General features: G+C 41.2%; 1 long non-coding RNA gene across 1 annotated transcript in view; it reads right to left on the bottom strand.

Moving 5' to 3' along the window:
• LOC118852910 overlaps positions 1-18,515 on the bottom strand; it is a 56,444-nt gene that overhangs the window by 22,322 nt on the left and 15,607 nt on the right. The window contains exon 2 of the long non-coding RNA XR_005010633.1: positions 11,893-12,019. This is a non-coding gene — a long non-coding RNA (uncharacterized LOC118852910). The remainder of the gene's footprint in view (positions 1-11,892; positions 12,020-18,515) is intronic.

Here is an 18,515-nt window from a genome sequence, read left to right as displayed (position 1 = left end):
CCCAGATGTTAGAAGATAATGAACTTCCTGTGAGCTATTTGTTCTCTGCTCCAGGAAGGTCTCTCCTCCCCCCCACCCCATTTCTTCTCCTAGACTTTCAGATGCCACCCTGGCAGCTGAGTTCCGATAGGGAAAAACCTGAATGGACCGGATCAACCTTGGTCCCCTGTCTAGTTTTCAAACCTAGACTGTAAGCCCACCTCCCAGCCAATGGTGAGAAGGGATAGAGGTGGGTGGGAATCTTTTCATTAAGAGTATAAATTACCTTTTACCTCGCCTCCTCCATTATGGAGGTGTGCCCAAATCTTGCAAGGTTTGTAAAATAAATTTACTTTGTTTCTCCTAAAGATGTCTCTCCTATTATTTAAAAATCCTGTCCCAAACACTTCCATGCTGAGCATGAATGAAAGGTGAGGATGGGAAGCTCAGATACTTGAGCCTCAAACAGGCCCAGTTCTTTCCATGATGTGGCCTCAGACTGTATGGAGGAGACTCATCCAAGGTTCTAAATAGTACCCTGGAGAATATCAACTCTACAAATTCTCTCTTGGGAAAGTTCTGAAAACTCATTAGAATGCAATCTCCCTGAAGGCAGCAACCACCTGTTTTTGCCTTCATATCTGTAGTCCTTAGCACGGTGAGAGTGAGAGAGAGCGCACACGAGCACCCAAAAAATATGCTTCCAGCGACTAGCACCCTAATCCAGTCTTACAGTCCAAGGTACAGGATCCACCCCAAACTCCTCTTGATTCTCATCAGTCCTGCTCCCCCTCAGTCCTATGGACAATCCGAGGCCTGGCCTTTACACTGTGCCCTTCAGAACACATTTTATTCTCCAACAAATCCCCTCTGGCTTCTAGCTGTCCCAACCACATTCCTTCTCTGTCCTCACTAGAGTAGAACTCTCTGGTTCTCCCCTAAGGACACCACACCCTGTGCAAACCTTTCCACCTGCAGCTGATCCTTCTTCTCTCTCCCACCTTCTCCTCCAGATTCATCCTGGTCTCTCAATGAACCAATTTCATATGCCTTTTTTTTTTTTAACTATCCTACAATCTCTACCCTACCCCCATCTCAACTTCTGCCATCCCAACCAGCAAATTCTCATCCTTGAGAAACTCCCTAGATTCAATTTCTCTGCCTCTGGGGTTTTGGAAAAATTAATAAAATCACAAAACTAAGCTGGTTTCACCCCCTATAATTTCATGGTCCATAATCTCAGCTGAGCTCTTGTTGCTGAACAATTCTGCAATTCCTAGATCATGACATCTCATCCCCCATCTCTGTGACTTTGCAATAGCTGTCTGCCATGCCTGAAATACTCTGTCCTGTTACCTCTGCATTCTTAGTTTACTTCACTTCCTTAAAGCTCAGCTCAAATCCCACCTCCTCCCTTCTTGGTGGCCCCAGCTGCCAGTGTCTTCCCATCTGGGATCACTTTCCATCTAGTCTTATTTATATCTTGCATTACCTAATTGTTTACATGTCCTCCTTTAGAATGAAAGCTTCCTGAGAGTAAGTACTGTATTTTTGCCTTTCTTTGCATCCCCAGGACTTAGTACGGTGCCTGGCACACAGTAAGCACTTAAAAAATGCTAATTGACTAGATCTAGTCTTATCTTATTCCCCATAGAGATTGATCCAAACCTTTTCTTCTTTCCTCTTTCCACTCTTCCCATCCCCACATTTACAGCAGATGTGATTTAGAAACCTCCTTCCAGGAGAAGATGAAGGCCATCTAATGGGAACTCCTTTAACTCCTCTCCTCATTTCCTAAAAATCTCTGTGTCATGACCCTCTTGATCCTGCTTCCTTCCAGCCACAGCAGCTCTACCCCTACAATTCTCTAAAGCTAATCCATCCACCTACAGCCTTGAGTCCTTCCTTCTGCCTCTTCCAGTAGTCAGTCATTTTCTCTCTTCTCTCTCTCATAATATTTTAGGCAAGATATTACTAAATTGGAGAATGTCCCTTGGAAGGCAACCAGGATGTCAAGGGACCTTGACGTCCTGCCAGATGTAGATTGGTTGGAAGAAATGAGTTTATTTAGCCTGAAGAAGATTAGGCCTGGTTGGAGGGGGGAGGAGGTAACACATGACAGCTATCTTCAAGTATTTTAATGGTTATCACTTGGAGAAGGGATATATGGGTTTTTTTTTCAGCCCCAGAGCATAAGAAACCAAGACCAATGGGTGAAAGTTGTAAAAAAAAAAAAAAACAAAAACAAAAAACCAACAACAACTAAAGAAACAAACAAAAAACTACTCAGCAACAAACATGTGTTTGGGCTAGGGGGTCAGAGAAATATTCCCTGTAAGTAAGTTGTCCAAAAGTCAAATGGGTAGCTGGTTCCCCTTGATTGGAAACCTTCAGAAAAAAGCTTGAAGTCATCCAGACCATTTGTTGAGTTTTAAAAAAGATTCTTTTGGAGAATGTATAGATCAGACTATATGGGTTCTGAGGTCCCTTCCAGTTCTGTGACTCTCTGCCTCTGGAGGCAGTGAGCACAGCCATCTCCTAATCTTTTAGTAGTGAAAGGCAAAAAAGATAGGTTGATAGCTTGAGTGGGTAGCAGGGATTATTGAAACAATTAGAGAACACAAGACAATATAATTAAGTCCAAGTGTATGGTTTGGGCATTAAATGCCTTTAAATGTCTGTAAAGGGCAAGTACAGTCTAGAGTAGTCAGATAAGGCTTCCTACACATTACTGGGGCTGGCAGTCACATTTATGATGCCTGTCTGGGGACATCAGTTCTGTCCTGGTGTAAAAATTGTGCCTGAGAAAATCAAGCAACTCCATTGTTTCTACAGTAGTAGCTCCTTTCAATGGTCCCCAAAAGATGAATGCTGTGCAAAATTTCACAGGATCCCCCTAAAGTGCTAGAGCTAGAGGGAACTTTAGAGACCTTCTAGTTCAACTACCTCATTTTTATAGTTGAAGAAACTGAGGCCCAGGGATTTACATAATAAATCTGCATAAACAGTAAGTGGCAGAGCTAAGACTCAAATCTCGGACTTCTGAATCTTTTGACTCCAAGGCCAGTACTCTTTCCAATAGTATTCCATGTTGTGCACACAAAAAGGGATGCCTGTGTGCCTTCTCTGAACAAGATAACTAGAACAATGACAGGCGTAGCAACAACATTTATGAAGCGGCTTGAAAACACTAGATGACTCACTAGTGACTTTATGTGTGTGGACTGCAGCATAAACATGTACTCATGGAGGACCACATGACCAACACAAGCAGTCAGTCATGAGCAAGATATGCAAATCACCTCCAACAATTAGCCCTGAAATATTAGTGCTTTGCTTGTCAGCACGTGTTGATGCCTCGCACTGTACCATGAGGCTATTAAAGAAAATTCTTGGAGAGCTTTAAACATGGGTGCTGTGCTTTCATATCTCACCGATGAATACATCCAACAAACAGGTGTCACTGCAAGATGGTGGCAGAATTCAGGGTTGCATGCTTAAATCACGCCAAGAGAGGTGATGAAAAGGCCCTTTAGCTATAATGCCACCACACTCACAATCTAACAAGAGGGTTCAAAGCATCCACAATGTAGAAGGCAGTGGCATGAGGACAAGCCAATTAGTGGATTCTTTGGAGCAGTAATAAGTCAGGGTTTCTCCAGGAAAGGAGGAAGAAAAGGTGGAAAACAAAAATTCAAAGGATCATAAGGAACATAGAGTTTGGAATGGAGAGGTCCTTAGATGTCGCCTAGTACACCGCCACCCCCACTCCCCACCCCAGCTTATGGATAAGGCAACTATGAACCAGATAGGTTTAAGTAACTTTCTCAACATCAATCAGAAGCAAGATTTGAACTCAGGTCCTCTGAGTCCCAATCCAGCACTCAATCGCACCACTCTGAATCAAGAAAAAGAAGGATTTATAAAAGGGAATAGTAAACATCCAAAACTCAGAGACCATTTTTGCTGTTTCAGATTTTTATACTTAATCAGCTTTATAAGCCTAATTCTAAATGTTTATTGTTTGGAGGCTTCCATAGTCAGATGCCACCAGATATGATAAAACCTATAAGCTATCTCTTTATTTTTCTCCTCAGTTTTCTTAAAATGACCTCAATGATTCCATGGCATTGGTCAGATGACATGGAATTTGTCACCAGCATTAAAGCAGGGCTATGTAATGCCAGGACATAAATAGCTATTCTACTTAATGGCTTCCACAAAGTACACAAATACCATAGAATTGAGTTGGCTACATTTTAGACATGCCACTTTAGATTAACACCTGCTGGCGCTTGTCCTTCTCTTGGGCATCTTCAAGCTCTTCCTCTTTCCTGGGTCCTGCTCATCTACCTACAATCATGCCCAAGTGTCCCCATTCCTAAAAAAAAGAAACAACCTTCCCATGGCCCTCCTGCCATATTTCCCTCCTCTCAGTCACAGACAAGACTTCTTTGAAGAGGTCTATACTTAGTACCCCCCTCCACTTCCTCAGTACTGATCACCCACTTGCCATCCAGCTTCCAGTCCCACCAGGCTACTGAAACTGCCTTCTTAAAGGTTACCAATAGTCTAAACCCCAAGTCCAATGATTTTTTTTCTTTCAGTCCTTATCCTCCTTGGGGCAGCTAAATGGCACAGTAGATAGAAAACCAAGTTGGAGTCAGGAAGACTTTGTGAGTTCAAATCTGGCCTCTGACATTTACTAACTCTCCGACCCTGGGCAAGCCACTTAACCCTGTTTGCCTCAGTTTTCTCATCTGTAAAATGAGCTGGAGAAGGAAATGGCAAACCTCTCTGGGATCTTTGCCAAGAAAAGCCCAAATAGGGTTACAAAGAGTTGGACACAACTGAAAAACTCAACAACAACAACATCCTCCTCGACCTCTCTCTAACACATGACACTGTTGACTATCCTTCCATCTTGCACATATCCTCCAACACCTTGACTGGAGAGGATGCAGGGTAGGGTGGCGATGCTCAGTCAGAGGACCTGGAAGGGGGAGGGGGGGGATGGGAATCCTGACTCTATAGCTAAAACTTGTGGGATTTTCAGCAAGTGACTTAACCTCTTTAAGCCTGAGCCTCTCATCTAAATGAGGGGGTTGAACTTAGTGGCCTCCATATTCCTGTTCCAGCTCTAAGTCTAGGATCTTATGATCCTCTGCTACCTCCATGTGGGCTGACACTCCCCAAGACTCTTTCTTCCCAACCTCTTCTTTCCTTTTCACTATCCCTAGGCAAGCTCATTCTTAACCACAGTTTTAACTACCATCCAGAGATAAGTCCCACTTCACTATGTCCAGCCATGACTTCTCTTCCAAGCTCCCAGATCCCCATCTCCAACTCCTTCTGCCTGAATATCCCAGAGACAAGGGAAACTCAGCATGTCCCATACTGTCTCTTTTCAGTAGGGATTATTCAATTCATTGTACTTATAACCCCAGTGCCCAAAACAGTGCCTGGCATATAGTAGGTGTTTAATAAATACTTGTTGATTGATTATAGGTTTAGGGCAGCACCAGAATTTGAACATAGGTTCCCTGTCAAATCTAGTATTTTCCATTTTTACCAACCTTCCTTATCTTTTTTTTTTCAAAATGGTCCTAAGATTCCAAAAACTTATTCCTCCTTCTTATTTCATTATGTAACAAAATTATAGAATTTCAGAGTTGGACGTGACTTCAGTGGCCAGCTAATCCAATTCGTAACTGAAAAAGAATCCCTACCACGTATCTAACAAATAGCCACTTAGTCTCTGACTGAAGGCCTGCCAGGAGACAGCACCTACTATGAGGCAGCCTCCTCTACTTCTGGACAGCTCTCCTAGGAAGCTTCTATCAAGTCTTAAATTTGTGGCTTTGCATCTTCCACCTGTTACTACTGGCTCTACCCTTTGGGTTAAACAAACCAAATCTAATCCCTTTTTCACAGTTGTAGCTTTTAAATTTTTTATTTTTATTTTTTTATGTGTTAGTACTTGAAGACAGGCTAACCATTTCCAGAGAGCTTACATTCCTCTACCAGCTAGTTTACTACTATCAAATGACCTGTATTTTCCTTCTTCCATGCCTTTGTCCATACACTCCTGTTCCTGTGCCACCCGCACCCAACCTATTGAGTGTGTAACTGTCCTTGCCCCTGATTTGCCCAAACATCAAAGACCTTTAATTCCACCCCCTAACTCCTTCCAGACCCTCCACAAGGCACGTTACTTCTGAATTTATTTCATTATTTTATATTATAGTTCTATATCTTATGTGTCTGCATGTCATATTCCATCCATCACCAGCACTAAATTACAAATTAGAGAAGGGAAAAGACTATCTTACCATCCCTCTTTACCTCCTTTAGAACCTAGCAGTGTTCTGGATTCAGCAGGCTTTTGTTTGAATTAAACTAATACAATTTTAAATTTAATTCAAACTAATGTTTGAATTAAACTAATCTTACGGAATAGCTTTCCCCTTAACTAATTGTTTCTTTCACATCTTCTTTCTGTAAGGTAAAGTTTCCCATAAGATAGAATTGGAGTAAATGTGACATCAAGTAACCAGGCAGACAACTGATCCTAGACTCTAGGAATTCTGCCTCTAGGAATAAATTCCTGCTCAGTCATAGCAAAGAACTGAGACTACACACTGATTTACACATGAAGGGCCCTTGCAACCAGCAGATAGATACAGTATCCCAGAAGTACAACACAGTATTCATTGTTGCTAGTTTCCTGCCCACAGCAATGACTTTTAGGCCATAAAAGAGAATCTGCCAAGAGACTCCATTGCCAGGTATATATACCCCAAAAAGGTCAATGATTTTTTTTAAAAAAGCTGCCATATAGACTAAAATATTTATAATTGTACTTTTTGTGGTATCAAAGAATTGTAAACAAGGTAAATACACATCAAATAAGAATGGCTTAGATGAATTGTGGTACTCGATTGTAATGAAATATTGCTATGCTATAAAGAACAACGCACAGAAAGGCATGGAAGGAATTTGCATCATTTCATGTAAGACCTTCTGTGCTTTTCCATGGAATCAGAAAAACAGGAAAAGTAGATTCGGGAAAATAGCATATAAAATGACTATGACAATATAAATGAAAAAACACAACACAATAATTGAAACTGAATTGGGGGTAATTTTAAAGCCATTTGAGCCCAAAGAAGAGATATGAGGAGACATTTCCTTTACTCCTTTGCAGAAGTAGAGTGGTCCATAGTTATAAAACACTGTATATAACATTAGACTTTTTCAATGTGTTGAATTGGTTTTGCTGATTTTTTCCCTCTTCTTCCTCTTTTAATTTTTTTTTAAATAGGGGATGATTCCCTCAGAGTGATACAGGTAAAAATGTAATTGATATTAAAAAAGATATCAATAAAATCTATTTTTAAAGAAAAAATGTATTTAATGTATTCAAGAGTCACTGTCCCTCCACCCACTAGCAGGTTCTAGAATTGTGATGTCACTTTTTAAAACTTTATTATTCTTGACTTTTTGGTCTTCGTTTTCTTTTGCAACATGTCTAATATGGAAGTGTTTCACATGACTGTACACATATACTCAAAATCAACTTGCTTGCCTTTTCAGTGAGGGGGGAAGGGAAGGAGAGAGGAAGAGAATTTAGAACTCAAATTTTAAAAAGTTAAAATTTTTGTTTACCAGTAATTGAGAAAAAAATGAAATAAAAATTAAATATAGAATTGTAATGTCTAAGCTAGAAATTGTTCTAGGCAGGTTACTGACTAAGGTGATAAATCAAATATGAATGTTTCCTTTCAAGAGAATGGGCAGATAAGCCATTCATTCTGAAATATTTTTTTTTTGGAGGGGAGAAGGCAGGGCAATTGGGGTTAAGTGACTTGCCCAAGGTCACACAGCTAGTAAGCATGTCAAGTGTCTGAGGCTGGATTTGAACTCAGGTCCTACTAACTCCAGTGCCGGTGCTCTACTCACTGTGCCACCTAGCTGCCCCATTCTTTCTGAAATATTGACATTTTAGTAAATAAAACATTGCCCCTAAATGCTAAACCTGAAAAACCCACTAGGCTTGAGTTTATAATCTGCCTATCTAGCTTTGTAAATATAAGTCTATTCTTACAGCACATCTGCACATCTATCATTTAGTCTATTTTTTTTTTAAATAAATGAGGAAACAGATGACTAGGCAGATAAAAGTATCCTCCCAGAGTTGCTCAGCAAATAGGCAGCAAAGATGGGATTAGAACTCACAGTCCTAAAATCACCAGGCCATTACTCAGCCACTTGGGTTATGCCTTCCAAACTGGGGCAGACAGGCAGGCCTATGGTCCTGCCCCCCAGGATGACACGGAGCCTGCACAGCTACAGGAGGGCCCACATTTCTGTATCTACTCTTCTGTTCTTTGCTTCTTGACTACAAATAGGTCCTGAGAGACTATGACGGTCAAGTCTCTGACCAACACATCATGTGTGCTCTAGCCATATTCCATCTGCCTTGCCTCTAGAGCCCTAGCTGACTGGCACCTCCCCACCTGTGACCTCACAGCTGAGAGGCTAATTAGACCTGAATGGGACCCTATAAAACATCTGGACTTGTCCTGAGGTCAAGACCCAAGAATCCCAGTCAGAATTTAGTGTAGCTATGAGTCAAGTCTTGGGAATAACCTCTGAGGAGACCATCCTCTTGCCATAGATTGAAGACCATTGTGGCCAAGACTCCTAGTGCCATCTCTGGGCATATCTCTTCTCTCCTTTTGGAGTTAACAATCCAGGCAATCCAGGACCATGACATTGAGTAGTGCGAGCTGCCTGAATGGGGACATACTCAACTGATATCATGTTACTTCATAGAATTAGTGAGCTCTGGCAAATGGCCTCCATCTCTGTGACCCTGACATCCATTGCCTGAGGTTGAGACAGAATGGGCTTCCTCACTGTGGAAGAAGATATCTTAATCTGACTTGCTGGACTTGGGCTCAGGGTTCCCTAACTTCTCTAGTCTGTACTTTCCTTATTTATAAGATAAGGGAGTTGGACTAGATAACCTCAAAGATTTCCTCCAGCTGTAGATCTATGGCCTAGAGCATGGCTAATGATGTTTGCCTTCCCTGACCCCCCAAACTGAAGGTGTTCTCTGATCCTCACATTTCCTTGGAATAATAATACTTTGTCTGAATTTCTTCTCTCAGATATAGTCCATCTGTACACATGTTGTTTTTCCACTCTCAGTAGAATGGAAGGCAGGAAAAGGGCCATTTTGCATTTTTGTAGATATACCCAGCTCTTGGCAGGAGACCTTCCTGGGATTAATATTCACAGCCAGGTAGGTACTTAAGAAACCTTTGTTGAATTGTACTGAATCTGGGAGTGACAAAGTAACTGCTGCCACCATCACATTACTCCAGACAACAATGGAGCATTTGCCCAGTGGTTTGTGGGATGCCCTCTAGGGTAGGTGGAGGTGGGGGGAGGGGACTAGCAGGCCGGCCGGACAGAGCAGACAGGGCACAGTAGTTCCTTCCTTCTGCTGGAGACTCAGTGGCAATAAGCCCAGCCTGCTCTGTGGAGGAAATCCAGAAGGCTTACTTCTGCTTCACTCCTTTCTTTTGTTAGGACTCCTTAAAAGTCCATCTCTTAGCAAAAAAAATGGTACAGAGTACCTCAGTGAGCCACTGAACTGCGACCTTCGCTACCTGCTAGTATAGTTTAGTTTGACCTTGAATCCCAATCTCTAAACACCAACTTTCTTCCCCCACCCCCACTTCTCTGTCTCCCCTCTCCCTCTCTCTCTGTACCTCTTTGTGACCTTCAGCAGGTTACTTCACATCTCTAGGCCTTAATTTCCTCATCTAAAATAAGGGGGTTAGACTAGATGGCCTGACAGGTTTCACTCTAAATCTATGATTCTATTCTATGTCCCCTTTTTTCTTTCTTTCTCTCTACTCACAACTTCCCTTTTTCCTCAATATTTGTTTGCGTATAGAGTTGCCCCCTTTAATATTGAGAGAGACAGAAAGACAGAGACAGAGAGAGAGACAGAGGCAGAGAGACACAGGCAGAGACAGAGGCAGAGATGCAGAGGCAGAGATGCAGAGACAGAGAGGCAGAGAGAGGCAGAGAGAGACAGAGAGAGACTGAGAGAGAGACAGAGGCAGAGATGGGGGGTGCAGAGAGTCGGGGGCAGAGAGGCAGAGACAGAGAGGCAAAGACAGAGAGAAGGGAGAGATGAAGAAATGAAAATATTTGACTAAGGTTCAAATACAGTGCTTTTAAAAAGAGGTGAACTATTGAGCAAGCAACTACTGAACCACAGTGAACTGGAGGAAGATGAGCCCATTCAAGAGAGGTTTAGTGATTTTTCACATACATTTGCCTTGGGTAGATACTGGTTACAGGATATTGTGCTGAATCCCAATTCCAATAAGGCAAAGGCAGTAGCCACCGGCCAAGCACATGAGCTCAGAAAAAAGGACAGAAAGGTCAAAGAGGAGAACAATAGTGGTCTCAAAGGAATAAGAGGAATTGGCAGCCACAGCAGGACTAGTTTGGCTCAGTGAGAGGCTACTCCGTCCGAAACAAACTTCCCCAGATTGTTTCCATTTCTACTTTTGGAGAATGAATGTGCACTTTGACTTTAGGGGTGGATGAATATCAGCATAATTGCTAACAGATCACTTCCTTGCAAACCTTTTTTTTTTTCTTCTAACTTAAGTCTCAGCAAAACAGCTGATGTAGGAGTTTGGCACACTGCACCTCACAGTTCTGTTTCTTTGCATAGGTTTCCCACAGCCAGGCCCTGACCCCCCAGTATTGTGTGTGGCTTGCACACTACAGATCCTTCTCCCTCCCACCCCCCACCCCCATCTAGATGCCTCCAGCGTAAGTTGGCACATTGAGGGTGAGGCTGCAAGGCATACTAGCTGTGAGATCTTTATTAAGGAAACAAAAAAAATGGGTCCTAGAGCTAAAGTTACATTTAGGAGGGAAAAAGAGAAAGGTCCTGGCAGAACAATTTACTAAACAGTTTATTTACTGTTAAAAGACAGGGGGGTGGGTAGCACACAGGAGAAAAAACCTTTGTACCCTATCCATGAAGCTCTGAAAGGATAATCCATGTTACCTGAGCTAAAGGTTTAATAAACACATGGCTAAATATAAAGTATTCTAATCCAAATCACAGTCTCCCTGTGAAAACAGATTGTACAATTGAGGACAAAGATCAAATATTTACCTTCTTCAAAAAAAGGTTAGGGGTCAGGAACATTGGGGGTTGGGTGGGTTGGAGGGGACACAAGGAAGAATTGAATTTACAGTCTAAGGAAGTATTCGGTAGGCAGACAAGAGGTACCTTTAAAATACTTTTAAGGAAAAAAAAACCCCAATTTCTTGCAATTTTAGGTAGAAATGAACTGTGATAAAAGCAAAAAATTAAATGGATCCAGAGTTAGCCCACTTCTAAGAGTTGTCCCCTCCTCGCAACTAAAATTACCATTGTAAAAGTCTCCCTTCCCCCACCCTAAAATTAGCATTATGAAAATCTCCCTACCCCTACAGAAATTAACACTATTGATTAAGGGAAGTTTACAACTCTGAATCAAATTTGAAACGCTTCTTCCTCTCACCTTTGCAATTCTCTTTTTTTTTGGGGGGGGGGGAGAAAAAAATCAATATTCCAGAAAGGAAGAGGCTGAATTAATGATTTCAAATTTTTAAAAGGCAGCATTAGCCAGCCATGTGGCTTGAGAGAATTTCACTGTGTAACCAGAAGATCCATCAGGCATCCAGCTTCTCTCCCAGAAGGAGCTCCCCTCTCCTGAGAAAAGAGTAAAGTTGTACTCACTCGGCCAGTTTCTTTCCTGTTTCCTGTTCGGAACAATGTGACCAGTGGTCTAACTATCCGGAGAGAAAATGGGCGTTTCAACTCACCTTTCCAGGTGTTAGGTTTTTTGAAGCCGGCAACCTTCTGGCAGAGCACACGCATCCCTAGCACGTAAGTCAATCAAACTCCGTCGGGTCCGTCCTGACACCGCATTTGCCTTCCTTCTGCAGGTGTCTGTGGGGAAGAAGAATGAATGGTATTGGTTGGCCTGGAGCAGGAAATGTGTGACATCACACGGAACCCTGAAAAGATAATCTTCGTGGCTTCGACTTTAGTGAGTGAGCCAGTCAGTAAATTCCTCCGTACCTGTCATTTACCTGAATACCTGCAGCCAGGTGCAAATTATTCAGTTAGAGTCATTTGCAGTGAGGTATTTACTTTCTTTTTTAAGTCACAACCCAACCTGCCTGCCCCTGGGAAGCTAGTTGTTTTCATCAGCATACAACTCCCTAACTGCTAAAGAGTTAACACAGAAGCTTAAACACCAAAATGTGATAGTAATTTACTTGATTTAAACAAGGAACACGCAAAAAAAAAAAAATCAGCTCTGTAGAAACTGTAGTACAATAGAGAGCAGGCTGAAGTGGGAGTCAAAGGACCCCGGTTCAAATCCCAAATCTGCTCACTACCTACGTGACCTTGGCAGTCACTTAACCTCTGGGACTAAGTTCCTCTTCTGTAAAATAAAGGAAAGGGACAGACTGGATGGTCCTTTCCTTCTCTATTTCTAGGGTCACATGAAATTCAATAACTTTTTAAAATGGACATCATTTGCTCTTTTCATGAGAAATCTATCTCTAATAGAATAATAACATTTAAAAAAACCCTTTGTATTTACTTGTATAAACTTTATAACCAACTTATCTGTGCACATGTTGTTTCCTTTACTAGAGTATAAATTCCTTGAGGGCAGGGATTGTTTGATTTTTTTTTCAATATCATACATACTGTGCCCACCACATTGTAGACATTTAAGTGCTTGTTAAATGACTTAATTTTTTTGGACCTCATTCATTCTTCCCTCAGAGTGTTAGGGCTGAAAGGCACTTTAAGAAATCCTGTGGTTCTCTCTCCTAGTTTTCAGGAAAGGAAACTGAGTGTCTGAGGATTAAAAAGAGCTTACCTAAGGAAACTCATTGGCAGAAACTGGATTCAAACCCAGGTCTTCTGACTCAAAGTCCAATTTTTTGTTTTTTTGGCAGGGGAGAGTGACCCTATACCACAGTCTTAACCAGGAGGATTGACTGCTATTTTCAAATGAGATGTTCAAACTTTTAAAATGCATTTTTGTATTCCAATGACAGACTTAGACGTTTGTAACAGTAGTCATGCCCATTACAGCTTGCTCAGCTGGCACGGGGCAGTTACAATTCTTTGTAGGCCTGCAATTACAAGTAATTTAAATGATTCAGATTAGAATGCTATTAATAAGGCGACTTTGCCTGCTAGTTAGAGACAGGAAGGAGGAGTCAGAAGTTATTTCTATTCCTAGCTTATTGTATGACCCTGGGCTGTATGCCATTTCAGCCTTTTTTCCACCAGGAAAAATAAGGGTAATGCCACTTACCTCATGACAAAATGGGTTATTATGGGAATATTAAAGAGCAAATGTGAGCGAGTGTGGTAAACAAGCATTTATTCATTCATTCATAATTGAATTTCAGTGTTTTATATTTTTATGGCTTCTTTCCAGGATCCTTGAACAATTCAGACTATGCACTGGAATGTACCACCTAGGAAAACTGTGGAATCTCCTGCCCTGGAGGCCTTGAAAAATAGGGCAGCCAGTCATCTTCTTTCAAGAATGGCCTAGATAATTTTAGGGGGTTCCTTGCAACACAGTGGCTCTAAAAATTGCTTTTCCCCCTTTGGGGATAAAGGTGCTAGAATTCTCAAGTATTTCTTCTTCTCCCTTCCCTTGAACCTCCCCTTATGCAAATGCTCATTTTAAAGGTGACATTTTTTTTTTTTGGACTGGATGCATGATTTCATCAGTGTTGGGAGCTTCCCAGTGAAGGACTGCCTTTACCCATGCAGATGGTCACCTTCTCTGTAACTATAGGACAGCTGCCCAGCGCAACAAGAGAGCCCTCCCTGTTATAGAGACCACTTCGTTATCTGCCTTTCAAAAGGCTAGACTTTGCATGTCAATACCATCACCAATTCGATTAAATAAATAAAGTACCTGCCATAATGGAAAGGGCATTCATCGAACTTGGCATCTAAAAACCTGGTTTTGAGACTCTGGTTCTGACATTTATTAGTTTTGTGATTTACTTAGTGAGTTATTCAAACTGAGCCTCTATTCCTCTACCTGTAAAACTGGAATAAAGATACACATACCACCTGCCTCACAGAGTTGGGAAGAAAGCATTCTGTAAAATGTAAAGTGCTATTCAGATGTGAGTTGCTATTAGTAGATGTGACCTAATTTTATTTTTTATATTATATATATATATTTATGTTATTTATATATTATCTATTATTATATATAATTTTATATTATATTTTTATTCCAATTCTGTGGGTTAAATGGGGTGGGTGTTGTCTCCCTCTCATCTCAGACCCTCATAGTGCCCTTATACGGTAGGGAAGGCATTGTAGCTTTGCTAGAGTGCCAAAGTACCCTAGATTTGTAAGCCTGAATAAGTCTCAATCTCTCTGGTCCTCAATTTATTATTACTATTATTTTTATTATTAACAGTAATAATAAATAATAACTACCATTTATAGAAATAACACTTCCCTCACTTCTTCCTCATGACAACACTGGGAGCTAGGTGTTATTATCTTCATTTAACAGATTGGGAAATAGAGATAGTGGTGAAATGACTTTCCCAGGGTCCCTTAGCTAGAAAATGTCTGAAGCAGGTTTGAACTCAGCTCTTCCTGCTCTAGGGCCAACACTCTATCTAGTGCTGCCCCATCTCTAATATGGGGATAATAGAAGCAAGATGGGGAATTGGAAGGACAGCTAGGTGGTGCAATGGATAGAGCACCAGGCCTGGAGTCAGGAAGACTCATCTTCCTGAATTCAAATCCAGCCCATCTACTTACTAGCTGTGTGATCCCGAGCAAGTCACTTAATCCTGGTTGCCTCAGTTTCCTGATCTGGAAAAGGAAATGGCAAACCATTCCGGTATCTTTGCCAAGAAAACCCCAAATGGGGTCATGACACAATTAAACAATGACTGAACGACAGTGTTGAGGGACTGGAAACAGTACTACTGGATTTTGAGTCAGAATACTTTGGTTTGAATTCCTGCTCTGTCACTTATTACCTTTGTGACCTTGGACAGGTCACTTGATCTCTAAGGGCCCTGGTTTTCACCATAATTAATCCCTTTCTTCAAAGCTTATGGGGGGGGGGGGAAATGTCCCTGCCTTACATACTGTTGGGTGAAACATATATAAGTACAAATATGAATAGATATGTGTACATAGTTATTTATATGCATTAGGTATATGAGGTAGTTTTCAGGGATGTACGGAGCATTTAGTAGCTGGAAGAATGCAAAAAGATGGATCTGTAAAATGATTGGAGATGAACAGAGGACCTCTTAATGTCCTTTCCTTCTTCAAAAATCTTTGATCCAATAAGCAAGGCACAGTGTGCCATATCAGAGAGATCTATGAGGATTTTTAAAAGCCTTTCTTCACTGTACCTTAAACTTTGCCACCTTAAAACTGAAATACAACCTAGCTTGGAATCAGTGACCACAGCGAGTCACCCAGTATGACTGGGGGAGGGGGGAGGGGAGGAATAATTCTGCTCTAGGGCACTGGGGCAAATCTAACCTCTTTAAATGCCTGCGGGATATTTAACTTTCGCTTATTTGTTTGTTTGTTTGTTTATTAGTACCTGTGATTTTATCAGGAAAGAACTTTTCCCAGAGTGGCTATTAACTTTGCGTGGGGTGGATAGTCCAAGCCCAGACTGACCTAACCTACAAACTCTTTCAGGAAAGTTAGAAGCTTAAGAAGATTCACAAATGAGGATTGAGCAATTTTGCCACCAACCAACATTTATTTCTTAATTTCTGCCTTTTGGAAACTACTATGGATGGGAGTGGGGGTGGGGCAGAAGACTTGCAAGAAAGAAAACAACAAAAATCCCTCTAAAAGAAAGGAGAAAGTACTATGTTGTCAATGTGGTTTAAAACTTGAGTACCCTCTTTTGCAATAATAAGGCTGAACACCAATGCTCATTACAAAAACAAATGCACTTCTTTTGCTACTGGAAGGGTGTTCCCTTCGGGAGGGGAGAAGAACTTGTCTGCCAGCTTGTGTAAAGCACTGGTATCTCTGACTCAGACCCTGACCTCATAGAACTAACAATACAACAAGTGAATTTGACTATACACTTGTAGGAGGTTGATCAAGGGAGTCTGGTCAACTTGATATGGTTAGCTGAGGAAAGAGCTACTGATTCCTACATTTCCCCCTGGAGAGTGTGGACATGCTCATTAGCACTTCGGTGAGAGCACTGGGGCCATCTTCTGTGTCTAGGTATTTGTGGGACCATTCTGAACTATTTATACCTCGTTGGGATGATTGAGTCTCAGATCTACTGGGAAGAGTTTGAATGCTTCAAACTGAGCCAGCTCACACAGGACTCTAGAAAGTTGATTTTTAAATTTTCAGTGTGAGCATTTACATATCAGAAATTGACAAATGCTACAAATCAGAGCTTAATTTTATTGTTTTATTGGTTGTCTGGAATAATAAAGGAATGGAGAAAATGTTAATAACCCAAATTAAATTTAAAAGCATGTCATGCATACTTTTTTTTTCCTCAGAGAACTGTTTATTAAACCTTTAGCAGCATGTTACTGGAGCCAACCCCTTTGTACTGGGTCTATGAAAACAAATTAGAGTCAGAGAGAGAGAGCTACAGAACAAGAATGAATCTAGCTGTGGATGTTGGGAATGGAGGTGCAGGGGAATCAGTGCCTCTGGATATCCCCACCTTGCAATACACGGCCTGCAGCTGTTAGTGGCAAACATAGAGAATCAGTGGTAGAAGCCCATTACTCCATTGCCTGACACACGAAAAAATGACAAGACAAAATTATACAAGATAGGTGCAGCAGAGAACTGTTTTAAAACAAACTGCTACGCGAGATCCCAAAAGAAACATATTATTGATGAGGATGGGGAGTGAGGGATCCCAAAAGGCTTCACTAAGGAAATGAGGAGAGCTTGTTCTAGCATGACATTACCTACAGTATTACGCTTAAAGACTACCAATTTCCATAAGAAATTCACAAAAGCATAATAATTGTAATTATCGTAATAAGTGTAATTATTATAATAAGTAACTTTGAATGTTTTCCCTCTGGCTTTATTTGTCCCTCACCCTGTCCTATCACACCTTTTAAAAGAGGGAACATGAGGACATTGTCCCAAAAAACCTCATCCAAGTGGCTAGGTATCTTCACTTAACCTCTATATGCTTCAGGCTACTCCCCAGAATTTAACTAGTCATAGAAAGCTTACAAAGTCTGTAAGAGCTCCCTATCCCTCTCCACCCCCCCCATCCCTGTCCCTTCACCATGATGAAATCACAGATTTTTCATATTCTTCTTTTTATGGTGAGTTAAGATTTTCAAAGCATTTTACAAACATCTGTCTCTTTTGATGCTCATAAGAGGAAGGAGACTGAGCCCAAGGGATTTACCCAGGTTCATGAAACTTGGTTGGATTTGGGATTCACATTTAAGTCTCTCCCAAGTCAAGTCTAACATTTATTTCTATGATAGTGGAGTTGACAGATCAGTACTCTTAATCTCAGTATCTTCGTAAAAGGTGGCTCACAAGACCATGTTTTAAAATTTTCAGGATCAGCATTTATATCTCAGAAACCATTGTATGCTGCAAAACAGGGCTTGATTAATTGTATTTTATATCTAGACCTACCAAGTAATGGAGAAAGCATTAAGAAGGCAAATTAAACTTAAGAGCCAGGTGGGTAATCTCCATGCACACCCCCAACAAGAGCTGATTATTAAGCTTTACCAGCACTCTCCCAACAGGAGCTGGTTGTTAAGCATTTACCAGCACACCCCCAACAAGAGCACACCCCTAGGAGATGATCTCTAAGGTCCCTTTCTAGCTCCAATATTCTATGGATCTGTAATTTCATTAGATTAGAAGGCTTTTATAAGGCACATAGTAGGAGCATTGCTTATCACATAATAGGTACTTAACATGTTTGTTGACTTGATGATTTGTATGAAGATAGAAAAAGATTAAAGAAAAACTGATGAATATTTGTGCTAGGTGTCTTCCTTGCCTAATGTATAATAAATCAACCAACAAGCATTTATTAAAAGTTTACTATGTGATGGACCTTTGCTAAGCATTGGGGACACAAAGCAAAAGCAAAAACAGTCCCTATCCTCAAGGAGTTTACATTCTAGTTGGGGAAAGACCAACAAAAAGTATATAAATCAGAACATATAAGAGAAATACATAGTGGATGAGGCAGTGACAATGGAAATTGGGGATTCCACCCCAAGATATGTTAAGTAGTATGGCAGGGGCCTGTAACACTCAGGAACAGACCACCTGACGGCATGTAACCCCATTCACCAAAACCTGCTTGAGCCCAGGCATGCCAGAGTCAGTGAGTGCCTCTGGAAACTGGGCAGGGAAAGGGGAGGGGAAG

The sequence above is a fragment of the Trichosurus vulpecula genome, chromosome 6 (assembly GCF_011100635.1).
Source record: "Trichosurus vulpecula isolate mTriVul1 chromosome 6, mTriVul1.pri, whole genome shotgun sequence".
NCBI classification, from domain to species: domain Eukaryota; kingdom Metazoa; phylum Chordata; class Mammalia; order Diprotodontia; family Phalangeridae; genus Trichosurus; species Trichosurus vulpecula.
This window is presented reverse-complemented; position numbering and strand designations above follow the sequence as displayed.